This window comes from Chrysochloris asiatica, unplaced genomic scaffold, assembly GCF_000296735.1.
Source record: "Chrysochloris asiatica unplaced genomic scaffold, ChrAsi1.0 scaffold00114, whole genome shotgun sequence".
NCBI classification, from domain to species: domain Eukaryota; kingdom Metazoa; phylum Chordata; class Mammalia; order Afrosoricida; family Chrysochloridae; genus Chrysochloris; species Chrysochloris asiatica.
Genome location: NW_006408632.1, coordinates 10,310,891 through 10,325,351, shown reverse-complemented (window position 1 = coordinate 10,325,351; position 14,461 = coordinate 10,310,891).

Below are 14,461 nucleotides of genomic sequence, written 5' to 3'. Positions count from 1 at the left end.
TTGAATAATAGTAGTATTAACTGGGCTTTCCTGTAGGTGCATGGATATTATTCTATCACAGACAGCATTGTACCTCATGACTGATCTGGATATGTTCTTTTTGACAATGAATGCAACACCATTCCTCTTCAATTTGTTACTTCTGGCATAGTAAGGCATGTGGTTGACAGATTCAAAATGGCCAATGCCAGTCCATTTCAGCTTACTAATGTCTAAGATATCAACGTTTATGCATTCCATTTCATTTTTGACAACTTCCAATTTTCCCAGATTCATATTTCATACATTCCATGTTCCGATTTCCAGTGGATGTTTACAACTGTTTCTCTTCGTTTTGAATTGTGCCCCATCAGCATATGAAGGTCCTGCGGATTTTTCTCTCATGGGCTTTACTCCATTTACATCATCACGGTCAACTCTACTTTGAGGAGGCAGCTCTTCCCCAGTAGCATTTTGAGTGCCTTCCAACCTGAGGGGCTCATTTTCTGGCACTATATCTGACAGTGTTTCTCTGCTAGTATATTACAGAGACAGTGTTTCTCTGCTATTATATATAAATAATGTATAAGTGGGTTTTGAAAAGTTCATTAAGAATGGAATGAAAAGATAATGGAATTTTTCCACAAACTTTTTGAGGCCCCCTTGTATGTATACTGTTAGTTTTTCATTTTTCCAGTTTTTCATATTATCTATTGATTTCTTATTGTGGTAAATGAGGGAGTAGCCTTTCTACATCTTCCCAATATGTTTCTATAACAGTTTTGGCTGAATCAATATTCATTGCTAAATCATTTGCTTATTTTTACTTTTGCTTGGTTTTGTCTGTATTTTTAACAATTTATCATCATATTCTATACTGGAGGTGTATGTCAAGTAGTATAGGTTTCTTTTTATTTCTCTTGGAAGCATCCTTCTTGGAGTTCTCCATCTTCATGTTCCAGTCTGAACTGGTGCTCTGTAGGCCTGTTGAACGATACCATTCTAAGAATTTCTTTTGCTATTCTCCTGGGAATGCCCCTCTCCATTCTTCTGTGTAGGGACCTTTGTTTACTGGACCCCATATTTTCTTTTCTTAGTTTACCCTCTTGTTTTGGTGAAGTACTCCTTCCAGTACCTTTCTGCAAAAAAAAAAAAAAAAGCATAGGTGCTAAATCAAGACCTTGCATATTGGAAAAATTTTTTTTTTTTTTACTCCCAGTTTATTTGGTTTCTTCAGTTCGTCTAGCTCATTCTCTGCAGGCTTCTAGGCTTTGGCTTGGATGAGGAGGGCAGTCACCGAATTGTGTGAGGGCCTTTTTCTTCTAATGACGACTTTCATTCATTTCTTTTTCAGGTCCTTTCAGCAGCCCCACCTTCAGAAGTACCTGGCACTTTCAGTTTTTGAGCCTTCCTGTGATTCTTGGAATGAATCGCAGACTGTAAGTACTTAACTTTTGATTTTCTTCAGGCTTTGGCAGTTACCAGAATCCTAGTGTGGCGCTGTATGATAAGCACTGAATTGCTAACCAGAATGTTGGTGGTTCAAACCTACCAGTCACTCCTCAGAAATTGATACAGGGTGACTATGAGCCAGAACCAACTTGATGGCACTTAACGACAACAACAAGATACCACTCTGCTTTCTAGATTTCCACATTTCATCACATCTCTCATTGTTCTCCCTGCCACTCACACGTTCCCTATTCCATAGGTTTATACATTTTAGACCTTTTATTCATCATTTTGGGGGTTGCTGTGGCTCTGTAGGATATGCACTGGACTGTGAACCACAAGGTCGGTGGTTCAAAGGATATAGATGAGGCTTTCTGGTCCGGAAAAGATTTACAGCCTTGGAATCTGTGCAGGGTTGCTATGAGTCAGAACCAACTTGATGGCACTTAACAACAACATTATCATTTTATTAGTCAAGAGGAAATGCAGCTACTCAGGCCTCCATATTCAGTCTACAAGTCTCCAGGCTCTCTGCATACTCCCGTCAGACTTTTATCCCAAGTCACTGTTAGTTTTTCATTTTTCCAGTTTTTCATATTATCAATTCTTATGTCAAGGTCAAAGCCTTGACTAACTGAGTGGACTTCTGGGGTGGCACTATAGGATAAGTGCAGGACTGCAAGATTGGTTTGAACCACAGCTTGGTGGTTCAACCTCATCAGTTGCTCCTCGGAAACCCTACATTAGGTTGCTATGAGTCGGAACCAACTTGATGGCACTTAACTTCAACTGAGTGTCAATTCCCAGTCTTTATCTTATTCATTCAAATTCTCTGCAGCTTTTGATATAATTGCTCATCTTCTTCTGGAAGCTTTCGCTAACTTTCCTGCTACCTCACTCCGTCTCCTTTGCTGGCCTCTTTCTCATGTCTAAACGTTGCAAGTCCCCAGGACTCAGTCCTCTACCCTCTTCTCTCCTTTTCCCTATTTATTTTCTCGTGGGTGACATGCAATCCTCTGGGCTTAAATATCATCTATATGCTGATATATTTCAAATGTATATTCCAGCCTCCCCAGCACCTCCCAAATTCTTAATTTGCCTACCTGACATGTCTACTTCATCTAACAAACCAAACCAAATCCATTGCCAACAGGCAAAATTGATCTATCCAAAATAGAACTTGATTTCATCTTGCAAACCTGTTCCTACCTCAGCCTATTTCCTTTTTCATATGATGCAGAGTAGAATTGTACTCCATAACTTTACAAGGATGTAATTTTTTGGAGTCCTGGTGTGGCGCTGTGGGTTAAGGCACCAGACAGCAAAGCCGTTTTCACTGCAAGGTCGGCGGTTCAAGCTTACCAGCTGCTCCTTGAAAACTCTATACAGGGTCGCTATGGGTCGGAATAAACTTGACAGCACTTCATAGCAACAACAGCAACAACAACAACAATTTTTTGGAAGGAGCCTCTGGATGAATTCAAATAGCAAACATTCCAGTTAGTAGTTGAGAACTTAACTGTTTGCATAACCTGCAACCCCTTACAGTTGGTTTCCCCCAGTGCCGTGAGAGGACTCTTCTTCATAATGAGCATGTCAGCTTATTCATCCCTACTCACAACCATCACACTTTGAATGAAATCCCCTTCTTACCAAGGCCTACAAGACCCTACAAGACCAACCAAGACTAACTTGGTTGCTGACTCTTCAGGGTTTTATTATGTGTGTGTGTGTGAAAAGAGACACAGCAAATGAGATACCATTTCCACAGTGGCATTGTTCACATTCTTCAAGGCATGTAACTATTCTCATTATCCTTTTCCAAATGGCCCCATCGCTATTAGCATAGAACATAACATTGTCCCTTAAGCGTCTCCTTTGAACTTTCAGGTTTTTGTTGGTGCGATGGCTTTGGAAGGTGTGGATTTCATTGAGAATTTGAAATTCTGTCTTTTCTGCCCCTTTTGGTCAGGATTATTTTATAGAATCTTAGATCAAAATGTTCAGTTAAGGTAGCCAGGCATCATTCAGTTGCGCTTGTCTTGTGGCAAAAGAGATAGATATTCCTGGTTGAAACCTTTCCTCCTCAAGTTCCTGACTCACCCCCTTCCTCTGATATGCAGGTGAATGGAGTCTTATTGTTGTCGCATGGATGACTGCGTAAAAACTTTTAGACCCAGGCACTAAGCAATGAACTAGGAGGTAAACAGAAGCACTGGAAATTGGATTACCCCAATAGACAGAGGTGTCTCATGAGAGCATCACTCTACACCCCCAAACCAAGAACAAATCTGTGATGTATTTCCAGCCTCTGTATTTGCTCTTCCTTTGCCTGAAATACTTTCCTTGAAGATCTTCCCCTCTCTGCTCAAATGCCGTCTCCTTGGAGAGGCCATCTCTATTTCATATAAAATAAATCTTCCTCTTAATAGTGACCACAGTGGACCTACGATGGGGATCCTCACTCAGATCTGGGTGTTGGGATGGAGTCACCATGACACCTAGCATTGAAGGTCCCACCAGATACGAAGGAGAGTGACTAGAAAAACAATGTGGTATTTCTAGCATTCTGAATTTATGAAGCAAAACTCATACCTTCTCATTAATAGAGCACTGCGGTGAGAGTACAAGACCCTTCTGTATTTTGACTTTAACCATTGTGTTATGTTGACTGACCAGAGGTGGCCAAGACAGAGGCAGGCTGATCTGCTCCATAGTGCAGACCTAAGCATGCAAGGAACATTCTGGAGGGAGGAATGCAAACAGGATGGAAGGCTATGCCAATCAATTCCTGTGCCTTCAAGTCACCCACCTGTGGTGTGTTTGGTAGAGTAGCATTAGATAACACATATAAAAAGCTCCTTGGGGTTCTCCACAATTTTTAGCAGGGTCCTGAGAACAAATAGTTAGAGCCACTATGATAGAGACTGGGGTGTATTTACCTCGGGGCTTCAAAGTTTTATGGGAAAAATAAGTGGAAAGATAACAGAATTATTCTACATTATGCCCCCTCATTTTATGGGATTTGTGTAAAACTGGAAAAAAAAAAAAAGTCAGCAGTATTAATTAGGTTTGTCAGTGGGCACCATGCATGGGCACTAGCTCTTTAGGTAGAGGTCACAACCTACCCTATAGGGAGGCACAGTTCTTGGGCCTGAGAAAAAGAACCCAGGAACTTTGGGAAGCCTGGCCGGACCTCAGATGCCAAGACTCCAAGGGAGCAGGTTGACCAGTGCCAGGCCACAGCAGGAGGCTTCTTTTTGCTCTTGGAAATGAGGAAGACTCCCTTGGGGGTTTCTCCTCCTACTCCCCACACTAACAAACATAACGTTCACCTTAGTGTTCTGGGAAGCAGGACTTAGGACATGAGTTATGAAAAGCAGAAAGCCCCTGTCCCTTTATGCCAGTATCTAAGGCATTAAATTTCTATGACTTGGTTTACCCTGGCAGAATCATGGGAGACAAAGGGCAAGTTGTCTAGGAGGCTGGCTCACTCCCCAAGTGAGTTGCCAAGGCTCTGTGTGACACAGTGACGTCTTCTGAGCCACTCAGCAAATTGTTCCCCTGGCAGAACTGCCTCAGCTCGACAGTCTGTCAGCACATTTATTGGGGACCCGCTAGCAATGTGAATTGGTAGGCGATCCAGGCATTGAAGTAGCGGTTCCCAAGAGTTGAGGGCTAAGTTATCTATCTATCAAATCCTGTCTCGCTGCTGACATCTGGGAAAACCAGGTGACACCCACACACCTGAGGCCTCGGCAGCAGCCCAATTAAAGGTTGCAGTTTTTCTTTAGTTTCTTTCTGACCTTGGAGTTTGAGAGTGCGGGTACTGGGTTTTGCTTCGGATCAGACTGCATTGACGTTTCAAGGTCTCAGCCTTTGAAAATTAACATATGGGAATGTGCATACAGGTGTGCCACCTGTTTTGCAGGGTCACTTTCAGTCCAACCCAAGATTGATCCCTGGACAATGACTGATCACTAAGCCCTCAACTGTTTCCACTGGCAGAGGCAACCTGTCGAGAAATAAAACCCCGAGCATGCCACCAGATAAAGGTTTAAATGGACTTTCTGCCAGGGAATTGCATCTGATAGCTGTGTGGGTGCAGCCCGTGGCAGGAATCCATACAGCTCACAGGAGATCTGTGGGGCCCTGGGGTGCTGCAATGTCACTCTGTCTGGGTAAGTGACATCCAGGATGTGGGATTTGGTGATTATTTTTGGTTTGGTTTGTTGCTAGCTCAGAAGAAAGACTATATATAACATTGAGAGAGGCATAACTTCCAGATTGTCAAGGTTGGTGCTAATAGTGAATGATATACTAATATATGTTACATGGAACCACAAGCTTGCAAGAGCAATGCTCACACGCTAGATGAAAGGATAAATCTTCTGTTGTGTAATGGGAAAAGAAAGCTGGCAATGCAAATGCAGTCTTAATATTTTTTTCCAGTGTTGCACGTGTAATTAGGCATTCAGTGACTTCCTCATCTAAGGAAATTTGACTTTAATGGGAGCTATGTGGCTAACTATCGAAGGAGTCTTTAGGAAATGCTGGGGTGAGGATGGGAAAGTATTAACTGTTAAGATGGATTATTTCCTTGGCCTTCAAACAAAACAGAATAAAACAAAACAACCCCGTCACCAACCAGCCAGCATATAAAACGGGTGGACAGATGCTAGACAGATCCAAAGTGTTTTGGAAACAAGCCAGAAATAGGGTTGTTCAGGGCATTTTTACCTCATAACTTGTCGGCCACATTTTGATCATTTACGGTCTCCCCTTCAAAACAGTGTTCTTGTTTAGCAAATACAATTTCACTGGTGTCTAGCTATTACACCACTTATGATGCAGTTTTCATGATGTCTTGGGACATTAAGGCATACTTGGGTAAGTCTAAAGTTCACCTTTAGGAAGAGAAAGTTTCAAACACATGGCTTAACCAAGGTTGATACAGTGGAGTCACTTCCCTCCACCCCTACCCCACAAAGATGAAAACTATCATCTCCCAATAAAAACATACCTTTTTACATTTGCAAAACAAAACAAAACATTTCCAGAGATTCTCTGGAACTGGCTAGGAGCAGTGAGAGTCTGCCCCAACATGAATGTCAGATCCGCAGCACTAAAAATGTTTTCTGGGCACCAGTGGAGGATAATAAAGGCAGGAGCTGAGTTTAAAGGTCAGAGACAATGATGCTCCTCAAAGGCAGAATTCACCTCCCAGCCTGCTCTCCCTGCATGGTTCATCTAAGAAGTCATGGACTTTGATAGTCACATCCCATCAACTTTCTTATGTGGCTTCAACACATGAGGTTTCATGGTCTATTGTGGGACAGCATTCTTGCTAACTAAATAGTAATTTGAAATTTTGGTTTGGGAAGACAGTATGTCATATGCTGTTCCTTCTTTTGCATCTTGCAGAAAATATTTTCAGCTGTCAAAAGGGGGCATCCTTGCTTTTCCAGACAAAAGAAAGCACAGTTTGAGTTTGCTCTTCTGTTATGCCTTGGTGGGAATGGTAGAAGGCAGTGATTTTTAAGTGAAACAGGTATGCTATTAAGGCCACTGCTGGGGATGTGGGTCCTGCGTGTCTACATCCCTGTTTTTGAAAGCCTGGCCCTTGACCAGAATATCAGCATCTTCCTGCAGCCACAAGTGCAGGATTTCAGACCTGAGGCTCTTTATTGGTACTAAGTGGTGCTACAGGATAATGCACTGGACCACAAGGTCAGTGTGAACCACAAGGTCAACAGTTCAAATGCACCAGCTGCTCCTTGGAAACCCTTTACAGGGTTGCTACAAGTCAGAATCTACTTGATGGCAGTTAACAACAACAAATCAGAATTTACATGTTCCACAGTCAGACTTCTTTAAATTCCCAGAGGACAAGATTCACCTGGGATGCTCGTTAAACCAGATTCCTATACTTCAAATCCTAACGGTTGTTGCTGTTGGCTGCTGTATGCAAAATAAAACGAAGAGTTGCCCGGTCCTATTCCATCCCCGAGATCAGCTGTTGAGCACATTGTTGTGATCCAGAGGTTTTCAGTGACTGGGTTTGGGAAGTAGATTGCCAGGCATTTATTCCTACTCTATCTTGGTATGAAAGCTGTGCTGAACAGTATCACACAAGCCTCCACTGACAGATGGCATATGTGGAGTATTGGCCGGGAATTATCTCCTGCAAGGAAGGCCAGAATTCTACCACTGAAACAACTACTGCCCCCAAGCTAACCTATTGTTAGTGCGGTCGCGTCAATTCTGACTCACAAAGACTCAGTATAGGGTTTACAAGGAGTTCCTGGTGGGTTTGAACCGCTGACCTTGTGGTTAACAATCCAGTGCTTAGCCTACAGATTCCAAACCCTAACCTACTGACCCAGTATTTCCAGGAGAGAGGCCTGGTGATGTGTTTATTTAACAAATGCTCTAGGTGATACTTGTCATCCCGGGAGGCTATACAACGCTTCAAGAAACCCTTGTCCTTTTGAAGTTGTAGCGTGATCTTAGCAAGAAATTACTTTCTCCAGAACGTTTCTTTCTTTTGAAAAGATGCAGTTTCCTTTTCTCTTCCCATTCTTAAAAAACGCGGACCGCTAAGGCTAGGTAAAGTGGGAAGCTGAGGAGAAGTACCAGAGCTGCGACTGGACAGGCGGGTTAGAGGCCGCCCACGACTCTGCGGGAATCAGACGTGGCCAGTAGAGGGCAGCAAAGCACGCCCTGCTGCGAGGACCTGCTGGGTCGACAAGATGGAGCTACAGTGCAAGTGACCATCTGATACTTATTTGGTGTTTGAACTTTCTGGAGCTTCCTGCGGAGCTCAGGTGTAGCTGGGCAAGCACTATGTTAGTCAAGCCAGTAGAATTATGGTAGACTTTGGTCTGGTGTGAATGGGAAGCAGGTGAGGTCCGAGCCAGCTCTGTCTAGTAGAAACATAATTTGAGTCGCATAGGTTACTTTAGATTTTTTAAAGGCTACCTTTGAGCTCTGGTAGCGTAGTGGTTACAAATCGGGCTGCTAATCTCATGGTCAGCAATTTGAAACTACCAGTTGTTCCGCGGGAGAAAGATGAGGCTTTCTGCTCCCGTAAAGATTTGCAGCCTCGGAAACCCTGTGCAGGGTCGCTATGAGTTGGAACTGACTACATGGCACCTAACAACAACAACAACAAAAAGCGTAGTGTAGTGGTGATTGGTACTACTGGTTACTGTACTGGTAGCGTAGTGGTAGTGGTTACGAATCGGGCTGCCAACTGCAAGGTCAGCAGTTCGAAACTACCAGCTGTTCCGCGGGAGAAAGATGAGGCTTTCTGCTCCTGTAAAGAGTTACAGCCTCGGAAACCCTGAGCAGGGTCACTATGAGTCGGAATCGACTCCGTGGTACTTAACAACATCAACAACAACCATTGAAAACGGAGCTCTGATAGCATGGTGGTTACAAGTCAGATTGCTAACCTCAAGGTCAGCCGTTCAAAACTACCAGCCGTTCTGCTAGAGAAAGATGAGGTTTTCTGCTCCAGTAAAGATTTACAACCTCGGAAACCCTATGCAGGATTGCTATGAGTTGGAACTGACTCCACAGCACACTACCACCATCTTAAAAATGTAAAAAGAAATGAGCACCCAAAATCTGATCACTTCTCCATGTAATCATTGTAAAAATTATTAATGAGGTCTTTTGCATTTTTTTTTTTTTTTTAAAATACAAACTTCGGAATTTGGTGTGCATTTTATGTTTGCAGCACATCTTAGAATAGCTGCATTTCAGGTGTTTACTAGTTACACGTGCCTATTGGCTGTGTGTTAGTGCATTTCTGAATAGCGAAGAGCTGGGAAAAGAAAATTAGGACTGGAATGGAAAACGATTAAAATCTGGACTAGGGGCAGATTCTGGTGTCTTCATACATCAATAACTGTTCACTGAGGGTTTACATTTCAGTTTATTATTGAGCACCTACTGTATTGCAGGGTCGCTATGGGTCGGACCCGACTCGATGGCACTTAACAACAACAACAACAACTGTATTGCAAGCACTGGGAGGTGAGCTGACCATACACAGATCATCAAACGCAGTTTCTAACTCTGAGGATCTGGTCTCAGGTGACCGGATACAGAATCTTTCAAATTTGTGTGGCCTGCAGGGTTATGGGTACATGCTGGGTACCCATTTTTGACCCATTGTGCAAAGTCAGAGTAGTGGTTTGTGTGTATTTCCTATACTAATTTCCAAGTTTACTTAGAAATTGTTTGAAAAATGCATTTATTTGGTCTACAGAAAGAAAATCTGGCTCAGGTGAAAATCCCTACGCAGAATCTAAGGCTCCCTGAATTTACAGGCTGCAGAAAGGAAAAACAAGCATTATGAGCTACTGTCACACAGAATCCCTTCCGGGGCATCCCTTTGACCTTTTACCAAAGGTCAGACCCATCGCATTCCCCCAGCTGTCATGTTCTAGGCTAACACTATTTTGGGTGTGTGGTTCTTCATTTCAGTATGAATTTCCTCATTCCTCTGTACAAATTGAGCAAAGTCCTTAGTGCATTTTTTTCTTAGATGGATGGAAGCAAAAAGAGAATGGAAGGCCCCCAGCTGTTTGAGGCTCTATCCTCAACGACAATCAAAATTCTCCATCTTTTCTTGTTCTTGGCACTTTCTGATTGAAATAAGATTCCAGCATTTATCTGCACCTGCAATTTTGACAAGAAAGGAAAATTTAAAAGACAAGTGAAAGAATTCTCTGAGGGAAGTCAATGAATCGACAGTAGTCAGACGCCTGCGAATCTCTTTTTTGCATTCCTCCATCAATTAAGCTACAGTCACATATTGGAGAGCAGAACTTAAGTCTGGGAGTGGAAATGCAAAAAATGTGCATCTATCAGTTGCTGGAACCTTCCTTAGGAGCGCTGTTACTTGGAGAGCAGTTGCTGATCCATTTGGCATTGAAATGGAGAGGATTTTAAGTCAAAGAGGCCACTTTAAATTATAGATTTGAGTTTAGTTGAAGGTCAAATTTACCTTGCATGAATAAAATCTTCAGAGATTTCAGATTATATTCAGAAAATGCAGGCTATCTTAAGCACAAAAGCATTTCCTTCTGGGGCTAAAAGCAGTTTAATATTGTTGCCCTGTGCATAATTATTGATCATATTAGCATAGAAGATACTGTAAAGAAGGCAGAATAACAATCTAATGAACACCTTTCTTCTCAGTAGCTCCAACCACTAACTTTGACAAGTAATTGCCTGGAGACCTGGGGAGGTCATTAAGGAAGCTTGGTTGTTGTTGGTTCCAACACAATAGACTGAAACCCTGCTTGGTCCTACACCATCCTCACAATTGTTGTGCTTGAGCCCATTGTTGCTGCAATCTCGTTAATTCATCTTGCTGGGGTGCCCTCTGATTTCATTTGTAGGATCATAAAGTGATTTGGTTATCTGGATGATTATAGAACTTGACTCAAAGCTTCCTGGCAGCCAGGATGAAGAAGGGAATGTTGTGAGTTACAAACTCATTATCTGAGAAGGAGCGATGCGCTTAGTTCTCAGAGGAAAGTAACACATTCAGGAGGAAACAGTCTAAAAATTAAAACAAAAAAAATATTTTTTTTGATTCTTGGTGGTAATATTTTCTAAGTAACTGGTTCACATTGCAGATTGATGACCAGACTTTAGGAAAGAAATGTACTTGGGAGGTTTGTGAATCTTTTAATTTGAATGAACTTTTTACCCAAGTCCTTCCCCAAACAGCCTGTATTATCTAGGACTTGCTATGTTAATTGGATTACAAAGATAATGCTCTTCCCATAAGAACTAATCTCTGCAGGTTTCAGATCTACACTTTACTGCATTTTGTAGGATCATCTCTTAACGGCAACAGATTAGAGGCACTAGTTGGTGTAAATAAACTGGACCTCATGCTGTAATCCCTTCCAGTGAAGATGGAGGCAGAGCAGCAGGGTGACTCAGGTGTTCAGTGCTAGGTTAGCGTCTGAACACATGAGCCCTAATCCTGTTGTTGCTACTGATTACCAGTTGCTGATGAGTTGACTCCCACTCATGGCAACTCCATGTATGTCACATATATGTGCTCTGCAGTGTCTTTAATGGCTGATTTTTGGGGAAGTAAATTTCCAGGCCTTTCCTCTGAGGTGCCTCTGGATGGATGGTACCTTTTACTTTTTAATTAGCAGTCAAGAGTGTTAACTACTAATTAGTAGTGTAATTCATGACAGGTTACTTTACTTTCCTGAGATCAGTTTCCTGTGCAAAATGAGTAGGTAGTACTAGATGAGCATTTCTCAAAATAAGGCCCTAGGATTACTGGTTCTTGAGAATGTTAAGAGGTATTCTATGTATGAAAAGCTGGAGATCACGTACATTTGGGAGAAAGCTGTGTACTCTCATCTCCTTCCAGCGCATCATGATGCTTGATAGCATATTAACAGGCTCTGAAGAGCTTTAGGTACCAGGGTGGCAGAAATAGGAAAAGGTTGGTGGTTAAAACCATCCAGAGGTGTCTCAGAAGACAGATCGTAGACTTGAAGTCTTATAGAGCAGTTCTGTGCTGAGCACATGTATCACCAGGGCTTAGAATGGACTTGGTGACAACTAACAATAGAATCTTGTAGCAAAACAGTGTATTGTAATCGATTTAAATGCAGAAGCTTTCCAATGTATGTTGGCCACAGAATCCTTTTGTCTGAAGAACTCAGACAAAAGCTTCTGGAATACAGTTGTTGAATGTTGAGCTAGATTAGGAGTTCTCAAACTTTTTTTGACATTGGGAATCTTAAAAATTATTGAAGGCACCAAAGAGTTTTTATTTATGTGCATTATTCTATTGCTATTCATAATTGTTGTTGTTGTTGTTAAGTGCTGTCGAGTTAGTTCCGACTCACAGCAACTCTGTATAGCGTTTCTGAGGAGCAGCTGGTGAGTTTGAGTGACTGACTTTGCGGTTCAAACTGACCTTGTGGTTGAGTGCTTATCCTTCAGCAATACAACAGGACTCATCCCACTAGTTATAATGTTGTTAGGTGACCTCATGCACAGCAGAACGAAACACTGTCTGATCCTGGGCCAGCCTCACTACCATACCACGCTTGAGTCTATCAATGCTGCCACTTGGCCAATCCATCTTGTTGGGGGTCTTCCTCTTTTTCTCTGACCCTCCACCTTACCAAACATTACCAAACATAGTTATAATATTAGACATTAAAATGAATAAAGTTAAAAAAAATTATTCATTAACAGTAAGAAATTGTAAACACATTGTTTGTTAACATAAATAACTTTTTTTCCTGAAAAATAGCTACATTTTCAAAAATAAAAAGCTATTGAGAAGAGTGGCATCACTTTACATACTTGAGAATATCTTCAATGTCTGGTCTGGTAGAAGACATCTGCTTGCTCGTATCTGCTTCTGTAATCACTTTGTTGTGATATTTTGTTTTGCTGAAATATGTGAAAAAAAGTTCCAGCTTCATAGAGATATATAGTTGGAAAGGTGAGCAAAACTCTTACTTTTGTGAAAAGTCTACTTTGACACTACACCAAAACTCAACTAGGTTATTCAGGGTAGAACTTGAAACCCTATCAATGAAACTTCCAGGCTCAGCTGCTTTAAAATCCAACTGTTTAACTTACGTTTGGAATGAATCTTTTACTCATGCCTGATTTTATAACATAATTGTATGTCCATCATTTGGAAAATACCAGCTCACTGAGTTATGTAGACCTTCCAGCTGTTAACACATTTTATTATGTTGTTGTTGTTATGTGCTGTGGAGTCACTTCTGACTCATAGCGACCCTGTAGAGAGTTTCTGAGGTTGCAAATCGTTACAGGAGCAGAAAGCCTCATCTTTCTCCTGCAGAGCAGCTGGTAGTTTCAAACTGGTTACCGTGAGATTAACAGCCTGATTCATAACCACTATGCTACTGGAGCTCCTTACATTCTATTATACAATTCCAAATATATAATATCAAATCACACTTGTTGATATCACCACAAATCACATTTTAGAAATGTCCTTAAGTATTGGGAAGCTGTCAAGCTCATTATACTGAGTATACATTTTCTAAATTTGGAAATTTTATTTGAAAACTTGAATTTTATCATTGCTAACAAGTGGCGTTTGTTGTTCATGAAGTAACAGGATCACAAGGTTATTTTCAAATAAATACCTGTTAGATACACAAGTCCACCACTCGTCTGTCACTATGTCATACTGACTGTGGCATCTTGTGTGTTGCTGTGATGCCAGAAGCTATGCCACTGGTATTTTAAATGGTACCGATGGTACATTTTAGTGGAGCTTCCAGACTAAGACAGACTAAAGAAGGAGAGGTGGATTACTTTCTGAGTGGTTAACCAAGGAAAATCTTAGGAATAGCAGCAGAAGATTGTCAGATATACTGCCCAAAGACAAGCCCCTCAAAATATGACTGGAGAAGAGTTGCCTCCTCAAAGTAGAGTTGATTTTAATGACATGAATGGAGCAAAGCTTTTGGGACCTTAATATGCTGATTGGGAACAACTCAAAATGGAAAGAAATAGATGCAAACATCCATTAATAATTGGAACATGGAATGTAGAAATTATAAATCTAGGAAAATTGGAAACTGTCAAAAATGAAATGGATTGCATAAAGATTGTTATTCTAGGCATTAGTGAGCTGTAATGGACTGCTGTTGACCATTATGAATTCAACGACCTTATGGTTTATTATGCCGAGAATAGAAAATTGAAGAGGAAAGGAGTCACATTCATCATCAAAAGGAGCATTTCAAGATCTATCTTGAAGTACAATGCTGTCTGTGATAGAATAATATCCATATGTCTACAAGGAAAATAAATTCAACATAATGTCCTTAAGGTTCATCCATGTTATGAAGTGGCATGTAGCTTCCTTGTTATTTTTCAAGGCAGCATAATACTCCATTGTATGTATGTACCACAGCTTGTTTATCCATTCTTCAGTTGATGGGCACTTTGGCTGACTCCATCTTTTTGCTATTGTAAATAG